This window comes from Lutra lutra, chromosome 1, assembly GCF_902655055.1.
Source record: "Lutra lutra chromosome 1, mLutLut1.2, whole genome shotgun sequence".
Lineage (NCBI taxonomy): Eukaryota > Metazoa > Chordata > Mammalia > Carnivora > Mustelidae > Lutra > Lutra lutra.
The window spans coordinates 212,986,546-213,013,789 of NC_062278.1; the positions used below are offsets into that span (position 1 = coordinate 212,986,546).

Below are 27,244 nucleotides of genomic sequence, written 5' to 3' on the forward strand. Positions count from 1 at the left end.
CATATGGTTTCACTTATTTGTGGAGCATAACAAATAGCATGGAGGACATGGGGAGTTAGGAGAAGGCAGTTGGGGGAAATTGGAAGGGGAGGTGAACAGTGAGAGACTATGGACTCTGAAAAACAATCTGAAGGGTTTGAAGAGGTGGGGGGTGGGAGGTTGGGGGAGCCAGGTGTTGGGTATTAGAGAGGGCACAGACTGCATGGAGCAGTGGGTGTGGTACAAAAACAATGAATACATTGTTATGCTGAAAATAAATTTTAAAAAAAATGATTTAAAAAAGAGAGATTAAGTTTTTATTTAAACTTGAATATTAAGTTATCTTATAAAGCTAAGTGCAATTCACTTTTTTTTTCAGCATAACAGTATTCATTCTTTTTGCAACACACCCAGTGCTCCATGCCATCTGTGCCCTTTCCAATACCCACCACCTAGTTCTCCCAACCTCCCACCCCCCACCCCTTCAAAACCCTCAGATTGTTTTTCAGGTCCATATCTCTCATGGTACACCTCCCCTTCCAATTTTCCTCAACTCCCTTCTCTTTTTAAGAAAAGCTTCATGGACTTAAATTACTTGAGGACTTTTTAATCCATTATTCATTTCCAACACTAACCTTTTTTTTACATAGTTGTTTGACCAATGTTTGAGAGTATTCAAATGGCTAAGAGACAAGGGGTAAATGATTAGTAACCACAAAAAGAAAAGTAAAATATTAAATCTTTCAACATTGACAAATGTGATAGCAATGTATTTGCTTTGAATTGGCTCGCTGTTTCGAAGATTTTATTTATTTATTTAAGAGAGAGAGAAAAAAAATCATGTGTGAGTGAGGTGAGGGACAGAGGGAGGAGAAGCATATTTCCACATGGAGCAGGGAGTCCAACGTGGGGCTCAATCCCAGGACCCTGAGATCAAGACCTGAGCCAAAGGCAGATGCTTAACCAACTGAGCCACCCAGGTGCCAAAATGGGTTCATGTTAAACATAAATCTTACTGGGAACATGATGCTGTTTATAAGCTACTTACCATCCCTAAAGAAGAAAAATTTCTGATCTTAAGAGAAGCATCTCCTACCTCACTGTCTAGGTTACAAACAGAAAAAAACTATAGCAAGTATAATCCAAACTCCACTCTCTTGGTTTGTAAGTCAACAAAAGAGTATCAAATTTCTAATTAAAAAAGAAGGAAAGATAACTTGGGAGGCAAGTGGATGTGAAAACACCCACACTTACTCAGTCTGTGACCACAATCACACTACTTCCTCATTTTTCACTCACAAACTGTTCAGAGGAGGAACTTCCTTTGGGTGGGGAGATAGCAGGGATACTGGAGACATTCTGGGCCAAAAGCAAGTTCCCTCTGGGTGTGGCACTTAGAACAGACCTACCACCTTCCCCCACAGGCTATAGGCATTACAGAGCGCTACGTGACCCCCAAGCCCTAAAAGGTAGAGCTGTGGCTGGAGCCATAGAAAATTGACAGGTGTCATTAAGCAGTGAGGTTAGAGGTTTTGTGAGCTGGCTAAGCAGATCTTCAGATTATCCATCAGACTTCAGCAACGTGAGGGGCTGATACTAACACTACTTGGCTGGAAGTTGTCTGGATTCCCAGGCTCCTAAGTGGACCACTGTATTAGTTTCCTATAGCTGATATAACAAACTTAATAGCTTAAAACAGTATAAATATATTCCCTTACAGTGTTGAAGGTCAGAAGTTTTAAATGTTTCCTTCTAGAGGTGTGAAGAGAGAATTTGTTTCCTGGCCTTTTCTGGCCTCTAGAAGCTGCCTGCCTTCCTTGGTACACGGCTCCTTTCTCCATTTTCAAAGCCATCATCATGTGCATCATCTCCTTTGTTCTCTGATAGTCTCTTTTATAAGAACCTTTGTGATTACATTAGATACACCCAGATCATCAGACTATTCCCCCAACAAAATTCTTAATCACCAAGTTCAAAATTTATTTTGGACAAAAGCTAACATAATCACAGGCTCCAGGCATAAGGACTTGAACATCTTTGAAAGGGCCATTATTTTCTCTACCATATTCACCATCCACCAAGCAGCTCTGACCTGAAATATTACACACTCACACATATATACAGAGTTCTCATCTTGCCAACTTTCCTTTTATGTAGAGGCCAGCCAGCTCCTCATGTGAAGGGCCTCATAGTAAATATCTTTGGTTTTGTGGGCCAGAAGGTCCCTGTCACAACTACTCAACTCTGCCATTATAGTATGAAAGCAGACATAGACAATACATAAATGAATAGGAGTGACTGCATTCCAGTACAATTCTCTCAAAATAAAATTTGAATTTCATGTAATTCCCATATGTGGAAACAGGCAACAGCTGGGTTTGGCTGTGGGCCATAGTTTGCCAATCCCTGCTCTGAGGTGGTTGATGAGTTGGGAGTGCTGCTGCCAGATGGTATCCATCCATTTCAGCTATGATGGACTCCTGACATTGAGGAAGGTAGAGGATGGTAAGGCTGGAGTTAATGAGAAGAGGAAAGGCCTGATCTGAGATAGGCAACTGATCCTCTCTTTTATGTCTTTAGATGTGGATGAGTGTATCTCTGGAAAACACCAATGCCACAACTCGACCCATCACATCAATGTGAAGGGAAGCTATAGATGCTACTGTCACCATGACTGGATGGCCAGGTCCAAGCCTCTGCATGGTCTGAAGCTCACCATCTGTGAAGGTATATAGTCCTGACACACATACGTATGTGCACACTTAAGTATAACATACATGTGCATTGTGTGCACATATACTCTTACATATGAACATGTGTGTGCATACGTGCATTCGCAACACAAAAAGCAAGCACATACATGCATTCAGCATGTACACACACACACACACACACACACACACACACACCAGCAGTGCTTCTGCCTCTTTTCCCTGCAGAGGTCCCCTTCTCCTCATGGACATCACCTTCTGGAGTCAGCAGCCAGGTGAGTGAAATTTCAGCAGAAGACCAGAAGCAGAAAGATGTTCACCAATCATCTTGTGTCCACCCTCTTCAGGCTCTCTGACCCACCCCCATATCCCCTTTCCCCAGAGTCTCTCCCACTTCTTTGACAAAGTCCAGCAGTTATCCCAAGACTTCAAACCAGCCTTGGCCAAGAACACCATCCAGGTAAAATTGGAACCAAGAAAGAGGCAAGATATGAGAATCCCATAGAGATCTTTAGTAGGAGTGGAGAAAAGTCCTCATGTAGTGGGCACTTCAACTAGTCCCTCAACCATATTGGTGAGAAGACTAGGGCACTCAGCTATCTAGAAACAATTTTAAAGACATCCAGGTGCACTAATGTATTTATCTACTTCCCTATTGCTTGTTCTGGGCTTCAGGATTTTGCCGATCTTGGACTTTTTGACCTGAGTTGACTTCTAATTAGCTGAGACCTAAGCAGCAAGAAACATTCTGGAAATTTCATTCAGTGCCAAATACCCAGTCTCTAGGGTCTGTTCTCTAGGGCTGAATGGCCAGGACTTTGTGAAACCCCTTTGATCTATTGCCCACTGGCTCTGTGTCTGCATTCCCCCAGGACCTCATGAAGGAAGTAGGTGAGCTGCTGGATTCCCCCAGGGGACCTGAAGACCCTGCCTCCCTCAAAGCAGCACTGTGTGGACACTCATCTGCTCGTTGGCCTGGAGGATGTCCTAAGAGTGCTAAGCAAGTTCCTGCCCAATGGGCCATTGTGCGTGCTCCTGCAGGCACAGGTAATTACCCAAGTCTGCATCAGTCTCCTGATCTCCCTGTTCACCTTCTCACTCCTTCTTCCTAGAGACTGCCCCACTGGAGCCAAATGACCACACTCACATCACAGGATTTTATTTAAAAGAAACTCACATCACAGGATTTTATTTAAAAGAACTCATATTGAGCGACTTTGGACTCTGAGGGTTTTGAAGGGGAGAGGGGTCAGCATTTGGGAGGACCTACTGGTGAGTATTAATGAGGGCACATATTGCATGGAGCACTGGGTGTGGTGCATAAACAGTGAATCTTGGAACACTGAAAAAATAAAATAAAATTTTAAAAAATTAAAAATGTTAACAACTTTTCTGAAAATTAGCTAAATAAAATCAAGTGCAAGTCTAATCAGAAAAAAAAGGAATTCATATTATTTTTAATAACGTGTGAAAATGTCTTTTATTTGTTTTAAGCACAAAAGCTTAAGATTTTTTAAATGATAAACAAAAATAAACATACACAAACATCAATAAGTCTATCATTATGTCATTGATATAACATGAAATTGCAACAATTAGATAAAAATAAGGTATTCAAAAATAAACCCAACACTACGTGGAAATGAAGAAAATGCAATGAATCTTGAAAAGTTGAAAATTACATAATGTGATTTGATCTAAGTACAAGCTTGTATTTTATTTTATTTTTAGTGTTCCAAGATTCATTGTTTTAAGTACAATCCTAAATAACACTGTATCAATTGTTTTATTGTTGAAACACAACTGATTTCTGCTTGCAGTTTTCCCAGTTCTTTCAGCATCCATGCTACCCAGGAGATGGTAAAGAGAGCATTAAAAGCTGACCACAAATATTTCCCTCTGATTCCTGCATCCTCAAATAGTCTGGTCATTGTTTAATAATATTTCATTGTTGCGGACTTCTTTGCATGCATTTTGAAAGAACTGCAATCATTTTGTTAATGGTTTTATTTTTGTCTCAAAGAAAGTATTTTCAAACTAATTTTTTATTTGATTTTATTTTTTCTGTGTTCCAAGATTCACTGTTTATGCACCCAAGATCCACTGTTTATCACACCCAGACTAATTTTTTAAAGACTTATTTATTATGTGAAAGAGAGAGAACAGGGAGATAGAATCCCAAGATCCAAACTGAGCTCAGAGCTTATATCAGAACTTCATTTCTTTTGATTGACAAATAGTATGCCTTCATAAGGTAAGACACATTTGATTTATCCATTCATCAGTTGATGGATATTTAGGTTGTTTCTGCTTTGAGGCTATTATGAATAACACAGCAATTGACATTCATGTACTCATCATTGTGTAGATGTATGCTTTCATTTCTTTTGGGTAGATACCTAAGAATGGAATTTCTGGGTCATATAGAAACTCTATGTTTAACATTTTGAGAAATTGCCGGACTGTTTTCCAAAGTGGCTGGACAATTTACATTCCCACCAGCAATGGATAAGCATTTTAATTTCTGCACATCATTGCAAACACTTGTTATTTGGGAAAGTTTTGATATTATAGCCATCCTTGTAGGTATAAAGTGGTATTTCATTCTGGTCTTAATTTTCATTTACTTAATAACTAATGATGTTAATGATATTTGCATTTGCTTGTCAACATTTTGTATATCTTCTCTGGAGAAAGGTCTATTCAAATCTTTTGCGTGTTTTTAAAATTTTTTTAATTTAAATTCAACTAGCCAACATATAATACATCATTAGTTTCAGGGGTAGAATTCAATAATTCGTCAGCTGTTTATGACACCCAGTGCTCATGACATCATGTGCCCTCCTAAATGCTCATCACCCAATTACCCTATGCCCCCACCCAGCTTGCCTCCAATAACCCTGTTTGTTTCCTATAGTTAGGTCTCCCATGGTTTGTCTCCCTCTCTGATGACTTCCCATTCAATTTTCCCTCCTTTCCCCTATGATTCTCTGCATTGTTTCTTATATTCCACACATGAGTGAAACCATATAACTGTCTTTCTCTGATTGACTTACTTTGCTCAGCAAAATACCCTCCAACTCCATCTACGTCAATGTCAATGGTAAGTATTCATCCTTTCTGATGACCGAGTAGTATTCCATTGTGTGTGTGTGTGTGTGTGTGTGTGTGTGTGTGTGTCTCACATCTAAATGCTCCACATCACTTGGCATCAGGGAAGTACAAATTAAAACCACAATGAGATACCATCTCACAAGCTGGTACAGCCACTCTAGAAAACAGTATGAAGGTTCCTCAAAAGTTAAAACTAGGGATAGCCTATGATCCAGCAATTGCACTACAACATGGACGGGATTGGAAGAGATTATGCTGAGTGAAATAAGTCAAGCAGAGAGAGTCAATTATCATATGGTTTCACTTATTTGTGGAGCATAACAAATAGCATGGAGGACATGGGGAGTTAGGAGAAGGCAGTTGGGGGAAATTGGAAGGGGAGGTGAACAATGAGAGACTATGGACTCTGAAAAACAATCTGAAGGGTTTGAAGAGGTGGGGGGTGGGAGGTTGGGGGAACCAGGTGGTGGGTATTAGAGAGGGCATGGACTGCATGGAGCACTGGGTGTGGTACAAAAACAATGAATACTGTTATGCTGAAAATAAATTTAAAAAATGATTTAAAAAAGAAGGAGGAGGAGTCAAGATGGCAGAGAAGTAGCAGGCTGAGACTACTTCAGGTAGCAGGAGATCAGCTAGATAGCTTATCTAAAGATTGCAAACACCTACAAATCCAATGGGAGATCGAAGAGAAGAAGAACAGCAATTCTAGAAACAGAAAATCAACCACTTTCTGAAAGGTAGGACTGGCGGAGAAGTGAATCCAAAGCGACGGGAAGATAGACCGCGGGGGGAGGGGCCGGCTCCCGGCAAGCAGCAGAGCAATGGAGCACAAAATCAGGACTTTTAAAAGTCTGTTCCACTGAGGGACATCACTCCAGAGGCTTAACTGGGGTGAAGCCCACACGGGGTCAGAGTGGCCTCAGGTCCCGCAGGGTCACAGAAGGATCGGGGGTGTCTGAGTGTCACAGAGATTACAGGTATTAGAATGGGGAAGCCAGCTACAGAGACAGAGCCGAGGAGTGAGCTCTCAGTTCGGGGTTACCTTGAACCAGTCGCAGTCTTGGTCAGCTCAGAGCACGGCTGGAGGCCAGGGTGACGGGAGTAATTGGGCGCTGTTCTCTGAGGGCGCACTGAGGAGTGGGGCCCTGGGCTCTCGGCTCCTCTGGCCAGAGACTGGGAGGCTGCCATCTTCATTCCCATCCATGAACTCTGTGGAAAGCGCTCAGGGAACAAAAGCTCCCAAAAGCGGATTACTCAGCCCGGCCCTTGTAAGGGCGGTGCAATTCCGCCTGGGGCAAAGACACTTGAGAATCACTACAACAGATCCCTGCCCCAGAAGATCAACAAGAAAACCAGGCAGGACCAAGTTCACCCACCAAGGAGTGCAGTTTCAATACCAAGGAGAGCAGCGGAATTGCAGAGGAGGAGAAAGCAAAGCACAGAACTCATGGCTTTCTCCCCATGATTCTTTAGCCTTGAAGTTAATTTAATTTTTTTTCCTTTTCAATTTTTTTCTCTTCTTCTGCCAAATTTTTTTAACTTTTACCCTTTTCCTTTTTAATGTTTTTTAACTAGTTTATCTAATATATATATATTTTTTCTTTTTTATATTTTTTCGTTATTCATTTTCTTTTTTTTAATTGTTTCTTCTTTAATTGTTTCTTCTTCTTTCTTTTCTTTCTGAACCTCTTTTTATCCCCTTTATCCCCCCTCACGGTTTGGGATCTCTTCTGATTTGGTTAAAGCATATTTTCCGAGGGTCTTTGCCACCCTTTTAGCATTTTACTTGCTCCTTCATATACTCTTATCTGGACAAAATGACAAGGTGGAAAAATTCACCACACACACAAAAAAAAAAAGAACAAGAGGCAGTACCGAAGGCTAGGGACCTAATCAATACAGACATTGGTAATATGTCAGATCTAGAGTTCAGAATGACGATTCTCAAGGTTCTAGCCGGGCTCAAAAAAGGCATGAAAGATATTAAAGAAACCCTCTTGGGAGATATAAAAGCCCTTTCTGGAGAAATAAAAGAACTAAAATCTAACCAAGTTGAAATCAAAAAAAGCTATTAATGAGGTGCAATAAAAAATGGAGGCTCTCACTGCAAGGATAAATGAGACAAAAAAAAAAAAGAATTAGTGATAAAGAAGACAAAATGACAGAGAATAAAGAAGCTGAGCAAAAGAGGGACAAACAGCTACTGGACCACGAGGGGAGAATTCGAGAGATAAGTGACACCATAAGACAAAACAACTTTAGAATAATTGGGATTCCAGAAGAAAAGGAAACAGAGAGGGGAGCAGAAGGTATATTGGAGAGAATTATTGGAAAGAATTTCCCCAATATGGCAAAGGGAACAAGCATCAAAATCCAGGAGGCTCAGAGAACCCCCCTCAAGATCAATAAGAATAGGTCCACACCCCGTCACCTAATAGTAAAATTTACATGTCTTGCGACAAAGAGAAAATCCTGAAAGCAGCCCGGGAAAAGAAGTGTATAACATACAATGGTAAAAATATTAGATTGACAGCAGACTTATCCACAGAGACCTGGCAGGCCAGAAAGAGCTGGCATGATATATTCAGAGCACTAAATGAGAAAAACATGCAGCCAAGAATACTATATCCAGCTAGGCTATCATTGAAAATAGAAGGAGAGATTAAAAGCTTCCAGGACAAACAAAAACTGAAAGAATTTGCAAACACCAAACCAGCTTTACAGGAAATATTGAAAGGGGTCCTCTAAGCAAAAAGAGACCCTAAAAGAAGTAGATCAGAAAGGAAAAGAGACAATATACAATAACAGTCACCTTACAGGCAATACAATGGTACTAAATTCATATCTCTCAATAGTTACCCTGAATGTTAATGGGCTATATGCCCCAATCAAAAGACACAGGTTATCATATTGGAAAAAAAAAAACAAAACCCATCTATATGTTGCCTACAAGAAACACATTTTAAACCCAAGAACACCTCCAGACTTAAAGTGAGGGGGTGGAAAAGAATTTACCGTGCTAATGGACATCAGAAGAAAGCAGGAGTGGCAATACTTATATCATATCAATTAGATTTTAAGCCAAAGACTATAATAAGAGATGAGGAAGGACACTATATCATACTCAAAGGATCTGTCCAACAAGAAGATCTAACAATTTTAAATATCTATGCCCCTAATGTGGGAGCAGCCAAATATATAAACCAATTAATAACAAAATCAAAGAAACACATCAACAATAATACAATAATCATAGGGGAATTTAACACTCCCCTCACTGAAATGGACAGATGATCCAAGCAAAAGATCAACAAGGAAATAAAGGCCTTCAATGACACACTGGACCAGATGGACATCACAGATATATTCAGAACATTTCATCCCAAAGCAACAGAATACACATTCTTCTCTAATGCACATGGAACATTCTCCAGAATAGACCACATCCTCGGTCCTAAATCAGGTCTCAACCGGTATCAAAAGATTGGGATCATTCCCTGCATATTTTCAGACCACAATGCTCTAAAGCTAGAACTCAATCACAAGAGGAAATTTGGAAAGAACCCAAATACATGGAGACTAAACAGCATCCTCCTAAAGAATGAATGGGTCAACCAGGAAATTAAAGAAGAATTGAAAAAATTCATGGAAACAAATGGTAATGAAAACACAATGGTTCAGAATTTGTGGGACACAACAAAGGCAGTCCTGAGAGGAAAATATATAGCGGTACAAGCCTTTCTCAAGAAACAAGAAAGGTCTCAGGTACACAACCTAACCCTACACCTAAAGGAGCTGGAGAAAGAACAAGAAAGAAACCCTAAACCCAGCAGGAGAAGAGAAATCATAAAGATCACAGCAGAAATCAATGAAATAGAAACAAAAAAAAAAAAACAATAGAACAAATCAACAAAACTAGGAGCTGGTTCTTTGAAAGAATTAATAAGATTGATAAACCCCTGGCCAGACTTATCAAAAAGAAAAGAGAAAGGACCCAAATAAATAAAATCATGAATGAAAGAGGAGAGATCACAACGAACACCAAAGAAATACAGACAACGATAAGAACATACTATGAGCAACTCTGCACCAACAAATTTGACAATATGGAAGAAATGGATGCATTCCTAGAGACATATAAACTACCATGACTGGACCAGGAGAAATAGAAAGCCTGAACAGACCCATAACCAGTAAGGAGATTGAAACAGTCATCAAAAATCTCCAAACAAACAAAAGCCCAGGACCAGATGGCTTCCCAGGGGAATTCTACCAAACATTTAAAGAAGAATTCCTATTCTCCTGAAACTGTTCCAAAAAATAGAAATGAAAGGAAAACTTCCAAACTCCTTTTATGAGGCCAGCATCACCTTGATCCCAAAACCAGACAAGGAGCCCAACAAAAAAGAGAACTACAGACCAATATCCTTGATGAACACAGATGCAAAAATTCTCGCCAAAATACTAGCCAATAGGATTCAACAGTACATTAAAAGGATTATTCACCACAACCAAGTGGGATATATTCCAGGGCTGCAAGGTTGGTTCAACATCCGCAAATCAATTAATGTGATACAACACATTAATAAAAGAAAGAATAAGAACCATATGATACTCTCAGTAGATGCTGAAAAAGCATTTGACAAAGTACAGCATCCCTTCCTGATCAAAACTCTTCAAAGTGTAGGGATAGAGGGCACATACCTCATTATCAAAGCCATCTATGAAAAACCGACCACAAATATCATTCTCAATGGAGAAAAACTGAAAGCTTTTCCGCTAAGGTCAGGAACACGGCAGTGATGTCTGTTATCACTACTGCTATTCAACATAGTACTAGAAGTCCTAGCCTCAGCAATCAGACAACAAAAGGAAATTAAAGTCGTCCAAATTGGCAAAGAAGAAGTCAAACTATCACTCTTCGCAGATGATATGATACTATATGTGGAAAACCCAAAAGACTCCACTCCCAAACTGCTAGAACTTGTACAGGAATTCAATAAAGTGTCAGGATATAAAATCAATGTGCAGAAATCAGTTGCATTTCTCTACACCAACAACAAGACAGAAGAAAGAGAAATTAAGGAATCCATCCCATTTACAATTGCACCCAAAACTCTAAGATACCTAGGAATAAACCTAACCAAAGAGACTAAGAATCTATACCCAGAAAACTATAAAGTACTCATGAAAGAAATTGAGGAAGACACAAAGAAATGGAAAAATGTTCCATGCTCCTGGATTGGAAGAATAAATATTGTGAAAATGTCTATGCTACCTAAAGCAATCTACACATTTAATGCAATTCCTATCAAAGTACCATCCATTTTTTTCAAAGAAATGGAACAAATAATCCTAAAATTTATATGGAACCAGAAAAGACCTCGAATAGCCAAAGGAATATTGAAAAAGAAAGCCAAAGTTGGTGGCATCACAATCCCGGACTTCAAGCTCTATTACAAAGCTGTCATCATCAAGACAGCATGGTACTGGCACAAAAACAGACACATAGATCAATGGAACAGAATAGAGAGCCCAGAAATGGACCCTCAACTCTATGGTCAACTCATCTTCGACAAAGCAGGAAAGAATGCCCAGTGGAAAAAAGACAGCCTCTTCAATAAATGGTGTTGGGAAAATTGGACAGCCACATGCAGAAAAATGCAATTGGATCATTTCCTTACACCACACACGAAAATAGACTCAAAATGGATGAAGGATCTCAATGTGAGAAAGGAATCCATCAAAATCCTTGAGGAGAACACAGGCAACAACCTCTTCGACGTCAGCCGCAGCAACATCTTCCTAGGAACATCGCCAAAAGCAAGGGAAGCAAGGGCAAAAATGAACTATTGGGATTTTATCAAGATCAAAAGCTTTTGCACAGCAAAGGAAACAGTGAACAAAACCAAAAGACAACTGACAGAATGGGAGAAGATATTTGCAAATGACATATCAGATAAAGGGCTAGTGTCCAAAATCTATAAAGAACTTAGCAAACTCAACACCCAAAGAACAAAGAATCCAATCAAGAAATGGGCAGAGGACATGAACAGACATTTCTGCAAAGAAAACATCCAGATGACCAACAGACACATGAAAAAGTGCTGCATATCACTCGGCATCAGGGAAATACAAATCAAAACCACAATGAGATATCACCTCACACCAGTCAGAATGGCTAAAATTAACAAGTCAGGAAATGACAGATGCTGGCGAGGATGTGGAGAAAGGGGAACCCTCCTACACTGTTGGTGGGAATGCAAGCTGGTGCAACCACTCTGGAAAACAGCATGGAGGTTCCTCAAAACGTTAAAAATAGAACTACCCTATGACCCAGCAATGGCACTGCTGGGTATTTACCCTAAAGATACAAACGTAGTGATCCGAAGGGGCACGTGCACCCGAATGTTTATCGTAGCAATGTCTACAATAGCCAAACTATGGAAAGAACCTAGATGTCCATCAACAGATGAATGGATACAGAAGATGTGGTATATATACACAATGGAATACTATGCAGCCATCAAAAGAAATGAAATCTTGCCATTTGCGATGACGTGGATGGAACTAGAGGGCATCATGCTTAGCGAAATAAGTCCATCGGAGAAAGACAACTATCATATGATCTCCCTGATATGAGGGAGAGGAGATGCAACATGGGGGGCTAAGGGGGTAGGAGAAGAGTAAATGAAACAAGATGGGATTGGGAGGGAGACAAACCATAAGTGACTCTTAATCTCACAAAACAAACTCAGGGTTGATGGGGGAGGGGGGTTGCGGGTGCGGGGTTATGGACATTGGGGTGGGTATGTGCTATGGTGAATGCTGTGAAGTGTGTAAACCTGGCGATTCACATACCTGTACCCCTGGGGATAAAAATATATTATATGTTTATAAAAAATTAAATTAAATTAAATTTTAAAGAAAAGATACAAATGTAGTGATCCCCAATGTTTATAGCATCAGTGTCTACAATAACCAACTGTGGAAAGAGCCCAGATGTCCATAAAGCAGATATGGCATATATATATATATATATATATATATACACACATATATATATATAAAATATAAAAAATATTCCATTATATATATATATCATATATAATATAATAATATAACATAATAATATATGTTAATTATATTATAGATAATGGAAAGTTTTTATTCCATCATTATATATTATATTTTAAATATTTTTATTTATTTATATATTATATATTATTATATATTATATTATATTATATATTATATATTATATATTATTATATTAATATATTTATATTAATATAATATTAATATGATACTAATGATATTTTAATATTTATTTTAATATAATATATTTTATATATTATATCATTCATATATATTTATATATTATATATAAATATATTAATTTTATATATTATATAATATGATATTTTTATCACAATATATTTAATTATATGTAATGAAAATGTAAATGTGAATGTAATTAAAATGTAATTAAATATGTAAATATAAACATATAATTATATGTTATATAATTAAATATAATGTGATAAAAATATTCCATTATATACATAATGGAATATTTTTTAATCCACCTAGTTAACATACAGTGAAATATGAGTTTCAGGTGTACAATACAGTGATTAAGCATTTCCATACATCATCCAGTGCTCATCACAACAAGTTCCCTCCTTAATCCCAACACCTATTTCACCCATCCCCCCACCTCCCTTCTGGTAATCATCAGTTTGTTCTCTACAGTTTTGCCTATTTCTTGCTTTGCCTCTCTCTTTTTTTTTCCCTATGACCACTTGTTTTGTTTCTTAAATTTGACATATGAGTGAAATTCTTTGGCATTTGTCTTTCTCTGCCTGATTTATTTCACTTGGCATAATACTCTAGCTCCATCATGTCTTTGCAAATGGTAACATTTCACTCTTTTTTTAATTAACATATAATGTATTGTTTGCTTCAGAGGTGCAGGTTTGTAAATCATGAGTCTTACACAGTACACAGCATTGACCATAGCACATACCCTCCCCAATATCCATAACCCAGCCACCATATCCTTCCTCTCCCCCTTCCTTGAGCAACCTTCAGTTTGTTTCCTGAGATTAAGCATCTTTTATGGTTTGTCTCCCTCCCTGGTCCCATCTTCTTTCATTTTTTCCATCCCTACTCCCTGCATCCTCTTGCTCTGCCTCTCAAATTCCTCCTATCAGAGAGATCATGTGATAATTGTCTTTCTCTGATTGACTTATTTCACTTAGCATAACACCCTCTAGTTCCATCCATGTCGTTGCAAATGGCACTATTTCATTCTTTTTGATGGCTGAGCAATATTCCATTGTACATATAAATAACATTTTCTTTACCCATTCATCAGTCGATGGACATTGGCGTCTTTCCATAATTTGGATGTTGTTGTTAATGCTGTTATGAACTTGGGGTGAATGTCGACCTTTGAACTAATATTTTGTATTCTTTTGGTTTTTTAATTGGGTTATTTGTCCTATTATTGGGCTGTTAAGAATTCTTTAACTAATTTGGATACCAGAACTTGTGAGACTTTTAGCTGCAGATACCTACACCAGCTTTAACAGTAGTGTTGTATATATTCAAATTTGTAAAATCTTTCAACTAGAATTAGAATTATCATAGCAACAGAAGACTTGACTTGTCCATTAACATTTTCTCTCTTTTCTGGACATTATTCAAGTTTAGTAGAAAACTTTCTAAATAAGTGCAATCTTTGGAGACCCTTTGGTTTTTAGCTTTCAAAAATGCTCAAATAACAGTATTAGCACTACCACATTACTCTCACATCAGTACTTAAAATTCCTGTGGTTTATCAGCATATCAAAAAATCTAATCCCAATACTGTGAACAGTACCTGACTTCTCCCATCCTTCACCACCACCACAGAACTGTCCCTGAAGGTGCAAGAGCTAGGAATTGGGGAAGTCACCTTGGGCCAGAGCCATGCAAAGATGCAGCTGAACTGGGATATGGCACTGTGGAATCCAGTGAATTTGGTAATGAGTAAAATGGGGACTGGAAGACCACTGAGACCTTGTGATGGGACAAGATGGCCAGGATATGCCATGCACAGAATTAAAGATTAAAGGAAAGTGTAGATTTTTGGAGCATAAGGGAGAACACAGAGGACATGGGGAGATGGAGAGGAGAAGGGAGTTGAGGGAAATTGGAGGGGTAGATGAACCATAAGTGACTGTGGACTCTGAGGAACTAACTGAGGGTTTTGGAGGGAAGGAGGTAGGAGGTTGGGTGAGCCTGGTGGTGGGTATTATTGAGGGCACGTATTGCATGGAGCACTGTGCTGCATAAACAATGAATTCTGGAACACTGAAAAGAAATTTTAAAAAATTAATTTAAAATTTTTTTGAAAAAAGGAAAGTGTAGGGTGGGTGGGGCTACAGAGGAAAGTCCATCTGAGGAGGAAGGGACCCTGTTGGGCACCACAACGTATAAACATTGTCCTTTTCCTACAGGTCCTTCTGTGGTGGGCCTCATCTCAACTCCAGGGATGGGCAGGTGGCTGGCTGGGGCTCCCCTGGTCCTGGAGCCCGAAAATCAGGAAGTTCTGCATGGGGCACACAAGGGTGTGTTGTGAGAAGTGTCCCCTGTCCTGCTCTCAGATGTCAACTCCATCTTTATAAGCAACAGGGACACTGAGAACCTCAGTTACCCCATCACCTTAATCTTCTCCCACCATGTGAGTGCTGGTGAGATAGGTATATGCTATACCCACAGGATATGCCTGGGTCCTGGGCACAGCCTTGCTGCTCAACTCAGTCTTGGGGCCCTGGGGAGCTCCCCTGCCAGTGATTGCCTCCACAGTAAAGTCAGCCCTTCCTGAGTCAGCCCTGAGTCAGTATCTCTGAGCACCAGGACCACCAACCAGCTCACACCTATGCCTTGTTCCTACAGTCAGTGGCACCTGGGCCAAGGGAGGAGGTGTTCTGCGTCTTCTGGGAGCACAGTCAGAATGGATATGGTCACTGGTCCACCAAGGGCTGCAGGATGGTAGACACCAGAGACACCAGCACCACCTATAGTTTTTTGCCGTCTCATGGCCTCAGCAGTTTTGCCGTCCTCATGGCCCACTATGATGTGCAGGTGAGAGCCCAGAGAGGGGCCATGGAGATAAGGATGCTAGAGACCGCAGGCACCAGAAAAGAACAGATGTGATGAGAGAGGTCAGAGGGGAGCCAGGGAGAGGGCTGGCATCAAGAGACAAACCGTCGTCCTCTCCTGAACGGGTGACAGTGTTACTTCTTCAGGGGACACCAAGAATCGAGATTCACAAAGGTGACAGCAGGTAAGGATCTACATGGAGATAAGAATGATAACTCTTTTAGTTAAATGGCTGGGCCTCAAGTAAATCCAGACAAATTCAAACAGCACTCTCAAAACAGTGTGTTTCCTCCTGCCACTTCACTGAAGAAGAGAATGTGTTATATAAGTTTTTCCAGTGAAATTTTTGAAAAGATGAAAAATATGGTTTAAAACGCAGAAGGAACATGGGCCCCAGTGATCAGAGTCCTTTTTGGAAGAAATCTCAGTTTCCTCTGAGCCCTTTTAGAGATATTCTATGTATAAACAAGCAAATACATACAGTATACAATTTTATTTTCACTCAAGCCATTGCCTACCATTTTCACTCTTACGCATTTTTCTGCTTAAAATACTTGTGAGATTTTATATTGATACATAAAGAAATTTATCATTCATTTTAACATCTGCATAACTTTCTATTCCATAGATTTGACTTTTGGTTTTGAAAATATGTCTTGTGGGGCACCTGGGTGGCTCAGTGGGTTAAAGCCTCTGCCTTCGGCTCAGGTCATGATCCCAGTGTCCTGGGATCGAGCCCCACATTGGGCTCTCTACTCTGCAGGGAGCCTGCTTCCACCTCTCTCTCTATCTGTCTGCCTCTCTGCCTACTTGTGATCTCTGTCTGTCAAATAAATAAATAAAATCTTTTAAAAAAAAAGGAAAGAAAGAAAATATGTCTTGAAATCTGTTTTGCTCTCTTCATTGGTTGGGTTTTCTCTTTTTTTATATTTATTTCTATTTTTTCAGTGTTCCAAGATTCATTGTTTATGCACCATACCCAGTGCTCCATGCAATACGTACACTCCTTAATACCCACCATCAGGCTCTCCCAACCCACCACCCTCCTCCCCTCCAGAATCCTCAGTTTGTTTCTCAGAGTTCACAATCTCTCATGGTTCATCTCCCCCTCTGATTTCCCTGAACTCACTTCTCCTCTCCTTCACACAATGTCCTCTGTGTTATTCCTTATGTTCCACAAGTGAGTGGGACCATATGATAATTAACTCTCTCTGCTTGACTTATTTCACTCAGCATAATCTCCTCCAGTCCTGTCCATGTTGATACAAAAATTGGGGGCTTTCTTCATTGAATGCATATAATGGCTCTCATTTGTCTTGTTCCCATATTTCTTTCTCCTCGGATATCCTTTTACTTTTCTCCTTATATTAACAATGTTTTATTATTATGTTCAGTTACCCAACATATAGTACATTATTAGTTTTTGATGTAGCGTTCAATGATTCATTAGTTGCATTTAACACCCAGGGCTCATCACAACACATGCCCTCCTTAATACCCATCACCTTGTTACCCCATACCTCCATCTCCCTCCCTTCCATAACCCTCAGTTTGTTTCCTGGATTTCTTTGACAAGCATCCTTCAAAGCATCTTCTTTCATAAAGATAGAAGTGTTTCTTGTTTTAATTTAAATTAAAGTCAGTTAACATACAGGGCATTATTAGTTTCAGAGGTACAGTGCACTGACTCATCACTTACATATAACACCCAGTGCTCATTACTTCACATGCTGTCCTTAATGTCCATCACCCAGTTGCCCCATCCTCCCACCCACCACTCCTCCAGCAATTCCCAGTTCATTTTCTAGAGTTGAGAGTCTCTTATGCTTTGCCTCCCTCTCTGTTTTCATCTTACTTATTTTTCCTTCCTTTCTCCTGTGTTCTTCTGTTTTGTTTCTTATATTCCACATGAGTGAAATCATATGGTAGTCTTTCTCTGACTGACTTATTTCACTTAGCATAATACCCTCTAGCTCCATCCACATCATTCTTTTTGATGGCTAAGTATATCCCATTGTATATTAACTTAATTTTGTCCATTTTTTTAATTACTTTTCTCTATATCTCTTAAACTGTGCTTCAATAGGATCCACTTTTAATATGACCTCTTTAAATTTTACCTTCATGACTATAGGGGTTTCTTTTCTCCCATTTATTTACTGGGCTTTTGTAACACACAACTTCAGAAGATTTCTTTTCTCTGATGCCTTGTATCTCTGCTCCCACTTCTTGATTATAAAGGCAAGCACTTGCTTCCACGTTTTGATTCGGGGTAAATAATGTCACAAACTTCAACTGCTCCATGTTGACAATTATTTCGTGAGTAGTCCTTGCTGACATTTTTTTTTCTTCCTCCTTTATTTCTTGTGATGTTTTGTATAGATCTTGTGTTTGTTCCTTTTGATCACTTATCTTTAAGGCAGATGGTGTTTCCCGGAGGAGTGATTTCCAAGATAAGCATGTAAAAACATGTTCAGGGCTATATTACAGGTTTTCATGGTTTTTATGTAAGTTTTCTTAAATTTATCTAAGAAAAATTAAAAGTCAGCAGTGGGGCTTTCACATCCAAAACCAATTTTTCTCCACAACTAAAGCCAAACTTCATCCTGCAAATATGGTCCTTATGTATAATTAAACACTTAGCTTCAACTTCTCTGAAACTTCAAACTGGTAGAAGGAGACTCCTGTCCACACCATTCCCACTATTTTAATCATGAAACAGATTATTCACTTTTCCTCTGATCTGCATTTCCAGTCAATCTTCTCTGATTTCAGCATCTCTTCCAATTATTCCCTATTTTCAAAGAAAGTGGAAATGATGTTTTTGGTTTTCATTACACTTGTAACATTTGAATTATTTCCAAGAACAGGTGTGTGTGTGTGTGTGTGTGTGTGTGTGTGTGTGTGTGTGTGCATGAGCAAACTTTGGGCCATCATTTCCAAAAGCAAAATAATTAACTTTTTCTTTCAAACAAGGATGTTCTTTAAAACTTGGTAAGTACTAGGATTTAGAATGAATCATTAACAAGGCAAGGGAAGTAGGGTAAATATATATTTTTTCCCCAGCCCAAGATTATAATTACTTTTAAGCTGAGCTGGTAAAAATACTCATGAAGGTGATCTCATATCATTGGGATGGGTAGAACTGAAGCATCACTTCCAGAAGAACAACATGTAAAACAAATAAACTTAGTTTCACCATCAAAATGCAACCCTAATATTCAAAGGCTTGATTATCTTGAAGGAGGAATATTCTGTTGCACAGGTACTGCTGAGTTTCTATGAGATTTACTTCTCTTCTAGACATCAGACCTTCCAGTAATTCATTTTGTTAAAAATTGGCTTTATTGGGGTAAGTATTATTGCAATAAAAATCAGATTATAAGTGTACACTTCATGAGTTTTCCCAATTATATACACCCTGTATTACCACTCTCACTGAGCTATAGAACCCTACCATCACCTCAGAAAGACCCTCAGTATACTCTCAGTGTTCCCATGCCTACCCACAGAAAACCACAGATTTCATTTTATTGCTATAGTTTACTTTTGACTCTCCCAGAGTCATTCAATAGAGTAGAATTATTCTCATTTGTGTCTGATTTCTTTTGCTCAACATTCTATGAGATTCTCCCAAGTTACTGTGTGTAATACTCTGGTTTCTCTTCAGATCGTATAAATCTTTCGCCTTTTACCAAGTTACTGTGTGTAACTGTACTTCATTCTTTTTATTGCTATATAACATGCCAACATATAACTATTCCACAAATTGTTTATGTGTCCTCCAGTTAATGGACATTTGCATTGTTTGCAGTTAGGGCTATGTTGAATAAAGCTGATATGAAGATTCTTTTTTTTTAAAGATTTTATTTATTTATTTGACAGATAGAGATCACAGGTAGGCAGAGAGGCAGGCAGAGAGAGAGAGGAGGAAGCAGGCTCCCTGCCGAGCAGAGAGTCGGATGCGGGGCTCGATCCCAGTACCCCGAGATCATGACCTGAGCTGAAGGTAGAAGCTTTAACTCACTGAGCCCCTCAGGTGCCCCTGATATGAAGATTCTTAAACATTGTTTTTGTGGACACTTACTTTCATTTCTATTGGGTAAATACCCATAAATGGAATTGCTGAATCCTATGATAGGTGTATTTTAGCATTAGCGTATGTTTAACTTTATTTTTTTTAAATCCCTTAAAAAAAAAAAAGCTCCATTCCAAAACAGTTGTTACCTTTTATATTCTGAGAGAGCAGTGTATGAGAATTCCAACTGCTCCATTTTGCTGGCATTTGGTACTATCAGGTTTTTTTTAAGTTTTGCCAATCTAGTTGTGCTTTTAAAGATGTGACTGTGATCTCCTCATTGATGTGTCCCGGGAAGAGGATCCCATGATGGCTCTGATCACCTACCTGGGACTAGGCCTCTCTCTGCTCTGCCTCCTCCTGGCAACCCTCACCTTCCTGCTCTGCAAAGCCATCCAGAACACCAGCACCTCACTCCACCTGCAGCTCTCAATCTACCTCTTTCTGGCCTACCTGCTCTTCCTCATGGCCATTGACCGGACTGAGATCAAGGTACTGACATTGTTACAGAGGAGCCCCTGCACACTATTGGATGATCAGTTCATGGAGCATTGATAAAGATAGCCTTGGGTCCTGGGGATGTTAGAGGGGTAAGTAGCCTATTTCATATTGACTAATGAACTAGAAGTCAAATCCTCTCCTGACAACTTGACCATATATATAAGTGTTCTCTCCAATGGCAAAGTATGGGAGAGGTCCTGGGGCCACCCTCCTCCCTGACAGTCCCCCCTCATGATACCTTTCTCTTTCCCCAGGTGCTGTGCTCCATCATTGCGGGTGCCTTACACTATCTCTACCTGGCTTCCTTCACCTGGATGCTGCTGGAGGGTCTGCATCTCTTCCTCACTGCACACAACTTGATGGTGGTCAACTACTCCAGTGTGAGCAGGGTAATGAAGAAGCTCATGTTCCCTGTGGGCTATGGAGTCCCAGCTATAATTGCCGCCATTTCTGCCTCATCCAGGCCTCACCTTTATGGAACACCCACCTGGTAAGTGCAAATTTCCACTGTCTTTCCCTTCTCCAGCATGACCATGGCCATCATAGAACCAATAGATATTCAATTCTACCAGAACATGATAGACACTGAAAAGTCAGTGATCACTCCAAGGACTTCTACCTGATGGAAGATTGCAGTCATTGAAGTGACTGTTTTTTATTTAAGTCCTTAAGAGTTAATGATTTTTTTGGTTTCTTTAATTTTCATCCCATTTTTAATTTTATTTAAATTCAAATAGTCAACTTATACTACATCATTAGTTTCATCCCATTTTATATTTTTCTTCTTCAACTTTTTTATTTAAATTCCAGTCAGTTTACATACATTATTAATAGTAGTTCCAGGTTAGAATTTAGGAATTCACCACTTCCATACAATACCCGTGCTCATCACAAGTGCCCTCCTTAATCTCCATCACACATTTAAACCAACTCCCTACCTACTTCCCTCCATCAACACACAATTTGTTCTCTATAGTTAAGAATCTGTTTTCTGGGGACCCCTGGGTGGCTCAGTTGGTTAAGCGACTGCCTTCGGCTCAGGTCATGATCCCAGCGTCCTGGAATCAAGTCCCACATCGGGCTCCTTGCTCCTTGCTCGTCAGGGAGCCTGCTTCTCCCTCTGCCTCTGCCTGCCATTCTGTCTGCCTGTGCTCGCTCTCTCTCCCTCTCTCTCTCTCTGACAAATAAATAAATAAAATCTTAAAAAAAAAAGAATCTGTTTTCTGGTTTGCCCCTCTTTCTTCTTTTTCCCACTATGTTCATTTCTTTTGTTTCTTAAATTCCATACATGAATGAAATAATATGCTATTTGTCTTTCTCTGATATGATTTGATTATTTTAAAAATTAATTACAAAGAATACTATAATTTTGTAGTCTAAATTATGTTTTATATTAATAACTATATATAAAATATTAATAATTATAAATAAAATATAGTGATTATAGATGAGGTGACTACCTCATATCTTTTAGATTTAATTATTTCAATTTTTGTGGGATAGAGAGGCTTTTTTTCTTAGTTTCATGGGCAGAATTTAATGATTCATCAGTAACATGCAACACCCAGAGATCATTACACAAGGTGCTCTTCTTAATGCACATCACACAATTACCCCATCCGCCCATCCTCTGCTCCTCCAGCAACCTTCACTTTGTTTCTTTTCTTTTACTTTAAATATTTTTTTGAAGTTTTATTTATTTTTTTAATTTCTTTTCAGTGTTCCAGAATTCATTGTTTATGTACCACAACCAGTGTTCCATGCAATACATGCCCTCTATCATCCCCAACACCAGGCTCACCCAACCTCCCACACCCAGCCACTCCAAAATGCTCATATTGTTTCTCAGAGTCCACAGTCTTTCATGGTTCATCTCCCCCTCCAATTTCCCCCAATTCCCTTCTGCTCTCCATCTCCCCATGTCCTCCGTGTTATGCCTTATGCTCCACAAGTAAGTGAAATCATGTGATAATTGACTCTCTCTGTTTGACTTATTTCACTCGGCATAATCTCTTCCAGTCCCATCCATGTTGATACAAAAGTTGGCTGTTCATCCTTTCTGATGGAGGCATAATACTCCATAGTGTATATGGATCACATTTTCCTTATCCATTCGTCTGTTGAAGGGCATCATGGTTCTTTCCACAATTTGATGACTGTGGACATTGCTGCTATGAACACTGGGGTACATATGGCCATTCTTTTCACTCCATCAGTATCTTTGGGGAAATACCCAGTAGTGCAATTGCAGGGTCATAGGGAAGCTCTATTTTGAATTTCTTAAGGAATCCCCAACTATTTTCCAAAGTGGCTGCACCAACTTGCATTCACAGAAACAGTGTAAGAGGGTTCCCCTTTCTCCACATCCTCTCCAACACACGTTGTTTACTGTATTGTTAATTTTGGCCATTCTAACAGGGATGAAGTGGTACCTCAGAGTGGTTTTGATTTGAATCTCCCTGATGGCTAGTGATGATGAACATTTTTTCATGTGTCTGTTAGCCATTTGTATGTCTTCATTGGAGAAGTGTCTGTTCATATCTTCTGCCTATTTTTTGACATCATTATCTGTTTTTTGAGTGTTGAGTTTGAGAAGTTCTTTATAGATCCTGGATATCAGTCTTTTGGCTATACTGTCATTTACAAATATCTTCTCCCATTCCATGGGTTGGCTATTGGTTTTGTTGACTGTTTTCTTTGCTATGCAGAAGCTTTTGATCTTGATTAAGTCCAAAAATTCATTTTTGCTTTTGTTTCCTTTGCATTTGGAGACATATCTTGAAAGAAGTTCCTGTGGGTTATGCTGAGTGAAATAAGTCAAGCAGAGAGAGTCAATTATCATATGGTTTCACTTATTTGTGGAGCATAACAAATAGCATGGAGGACAAGGGGAGATGGAGAGGAGAAGGGAGTTGAGGGAAATCGGAAGGGGAGGTGAACCATGAGAGACTATGGTCTCTGAAAAACAATCTGAGGGTTTTGAAGGGGTGGAGGGTGGGAGGTTGGGGGAACGAGGTGGTGGGTGTTAAAGAGGGCACGGATTGCATGGAGCACTGGGTGTGGTACAAAAACAATGAATATTCTTACGCTGCAAAGAAATAAAAAATTTTAAAAAAAAGAAGTTCTTGTGGGTGATATCGAAGAGGTTACTGCCTATAATCTCCTCTAGGATTCTGATGGATTCCTGTCTCACACTGAATCATTTATCCATTTCGAGTTTAACTTTGTGTATGGTGTAAGAGAATGATGGAGTTTCATTCTTCTACATATAGCTGTCCAATTTTCCGAGCACCATTTATTGAAGAGACTGTCTTTTTTCCACTGTACATTGTTTTTTCCTGCTCTGTCCAACATTATTTGACCATAGAGTTGAGGGTTCTTATCCGGGCTCTCTACTCTGTTGAACTGGTCTATATGTCTGTTTTTAATGCCAGCACCATAATGTCTTGGTGATCACAGCCTTTGTAGTAAACCTTGAAATCAGGCAACCTGATGCCCCCAGTTTTGTTTTTCTCTTTCAACATTTCCTTAGCAATTCAGGGTCTCTTCTGGTTCTATACAAATTTTAGGATTGTTTGGTCCAGCTCTTTGAAAAATGCCAGTGGAATTTTGATCAGAATGGCATTGAAAGGATAGATGGCTCTAGGCAGTATGGACATTTTAACAATGTTTATTCTTCTGATCCATGAACATGGAATGGTCTTCCATCGTTTTGTGTCTTCTTCAATTTCTTTCATGGGTGTTCTGTAGTTCCTCGAGTACAGATCCTTTACCTCTTTGGTTAGGTTTATTCCCAGGTATCTTATGGTTCTTGGTGCTATAGTAAATGGAATCGATTCTCTAATTTCCCTTTCTGTGTTTTCTTTGTTACTGTATAAGAAACCAACTAATTTCTGTACATTGACTTTGTATCCTGCCACATGACTTAATTGCTGTTTGAGTTATAGTAGATTGGGGGTGGAGTCGTTTGGGTTTTCCATATAAAGTATCACGTCATCTGGGAAGAGAGAGTTTGACTTCTTCATTGCCAATTTGGATACCTTTTATTTCTCTTTGTTGTGTGATTGCTGTTGCGAGGACTTCTAATGCTATGTTGAACAAGAGTGGTGAGAGTGGGCATCCTTGTCATGTTCCTGATCTCAACGGGAAGGCTGTCAGCTTTTTCCCATTGAGGATGATATTTGCTGTGGGTCTTTAATAGATAGATTTTATGAAGCTCAGAAATGTTCCCTCTATCCCTATACTTTGAAGCATTTTTTTTTTATTTGACAGACAGATCACGAGTAGGCAGAGAGGCAGGCAGAGAGAGAGAGAGGAGGAGGAGGCAGGCTCCCCACTGTGAGCAGAGAGCCCGATGTGGGGCTCGATCCCAGGACCCTGAGATCATGACCTGAGCTGAAGGCAGAGGCTTTAACCACTGAGCCACCCAGGTGCCCCACTTTGAAGCATTTTAATAAGGAACGGATGCTGGATTTTGTCAAATGCTTTTTCTACATCAATTGAGAAGACCATGTTGTTCTTCTCTCTTCTCTTATTGATTTGTTCTATCACATTGATTGATTTGCAAATGTTGAACTATCTATGCAACCCAGGGATGAATCCCACCTGGTCATGGTGGATAATCTTTTTAATGTGCGGTTGGATTCTATTAGCTAGAATCTTGTTGAGAATCTTAGCATCTATATTCATCAGTGATATTGGTCTGAAATCCTCCATTTTGGTGGCATCTTTGCCTGGTTTGGTGATCAGGGTAATGCTGGCTTCATAAAAAGAGTCTGGAAAGTTTCCTTCTGGTTCAATTTTTTGAAACAGCTTCAGGAGAATAGGAGTTATTTCTTCTTTGAAAGTTTGGTAGAATTCCCCAGGGAATCCATCAGGTCCTGGGCCCTTGTTTTTGGGAGGTTTTTGATCACTGCTTCAATCTTGTTGTTATACATTAGGCTATTCAGGTTGTCAATTTCTTCCTTGTTCCATTAGGGAAGTTTGTAATTTTTGAAGAATGCATCCATTTCATCTAGGTTGCTTAGTTTATTTGCATCTGACTGTTGATAATAACTTCTAATGATTGTTTCTATTTCTTTGTTGTTAGTCATGATATCTCCCTTTTTATTCATAATTTTATTAATTTGGGCTTTCTCTCTTTTCTTTTGGATTAGTTTGGCCAGTGGTTTACTGATCTTATTGATTCTTTCAAAATCCAGATTCTACTTTCATTGATGCAGTCTACTCTCTGTCTAGTCTCTATCTCATCGATCGTTGCTCTAATCTGGATTATTTCCCTTCTTGTGTGGGGGGTTGGATTAATTTGTTTATTCTCCAGTTCTTTAAGGTGTAAAGACAGCTGGATTTTTCAATTTTTTAGAGGGAGGCTTGGATGGCTATGTATTTCCCCCTTAGGACAGCCTTTGCTGTATCCCATAGCTTTTGGACCGAAGTGTTTACATTCTCATTGGTTTCCATGAATTGTTTAAGTTCTTCTTTGATCTCCTGGTTGTTCCAAGCATTCTTTTTTTTTTAATTTTTTAATCATTTTTTTAATTTATTTTCAGCATAACTATATTCATTGTACTTGTACCACACCCAGTGCTCCATGCAATCCGTGCCCTCTCTAATACCCACCACCTGGTTCCCCCAACCTCCCACCCCCCACCTCTTCAAACCCTTCAGATTGTTTTTCAGAGTCCATAGTCTCTCATTGTTCACCTCCCCTTCCAATTTCCCTCAACTCCCTTCTCCTAACTCCCCATGTCCTCCATGCTATTTGATATGCTCCACAAATAAGTGAAACCATATGATAATTGTCTCTCTCAGCTTGACTCATTTCACTCAGCATAATGTCTTCTAGTCCCACCCATGTTGCTATAAAAGTTGGGTATTCATCCTTTCTGATGGAGGCATAATACTCCATTGTATATATGGACCACATCTTCCTTATCCATTCGTCCATTGAAGGGCATCTTGGTTCTTTCCACAGTTTGGCAACCGTGGCCATTGCTGCTATGAGCATTGGGGTACAGATGGCCCTTCTTTTCACTCCATCTGTATCTTTGGGGTAAATACCCAGTAGTGCAATGGCAGGGTCATAGGGAAGCTCTATTGTTAATTTCTTGAGGAATCTCCACACTGTTCTCCAAAGTGGCTGTACCAACGTGCATTCCCACCAACAGTGTAAGAAGGTTCCCCTTTCTCCACATCCCCTCCAGCACATGTTGTTTCCTGTCTTGCTAATTTTGGCCATTCTAACTGGTGTAAGGTGGTATCTCAATGTGTTTTTCATTTGAATCTCCCTGATGGCTAGTGATGATGAACATTTTTTCATGTGTCTGATAGCCATCTGTATGTCTTCATTGGAGAAGTGTCTGTTCATATCTTCTGCCCATTTTTTTCCTTTTTTTTTAAGATTTTATTTATTTGTCAGAGAGAGAGAGGAGAGAGAGCGAGCACAGGCAGACAGAATGGCAGGCAGAGGCAGAGGGAGAAGCAGGTTCTCTGACGAGCAAGGAGCCCGATGTGGGACTCGATCCCAGGACGCTGGGATCATGACCTGAGCCGAAGGCAGCTGCTTAACCAACTGAGCCACCCAGGCGTCCCTTTCCTTTTTTTTTTTTAATTTTATTTTTTATAAACATATATTTTTATCCCCAGGGGTACAGGTTTGCGAATCGCCAGGTTTACACACTTCACAGCACTCACCATAGCACATACC

The 27,244-nt window shown here is 39.5% G+C and overlaps 1 pseudogene; it reads left to right on the top strand.

Annotated features, from left to right (window-relative positions):
* The first annotated feature begins 2,586 nt into the window (after positions 1–2,586).
* LOC125083392 (adhesion G protein-coupled receptor E2-like) overlaps positions 2,587–27,244 on the top strand; it is a 38,909-nt pseudogene continuing 14,251 nt past the window's right edge.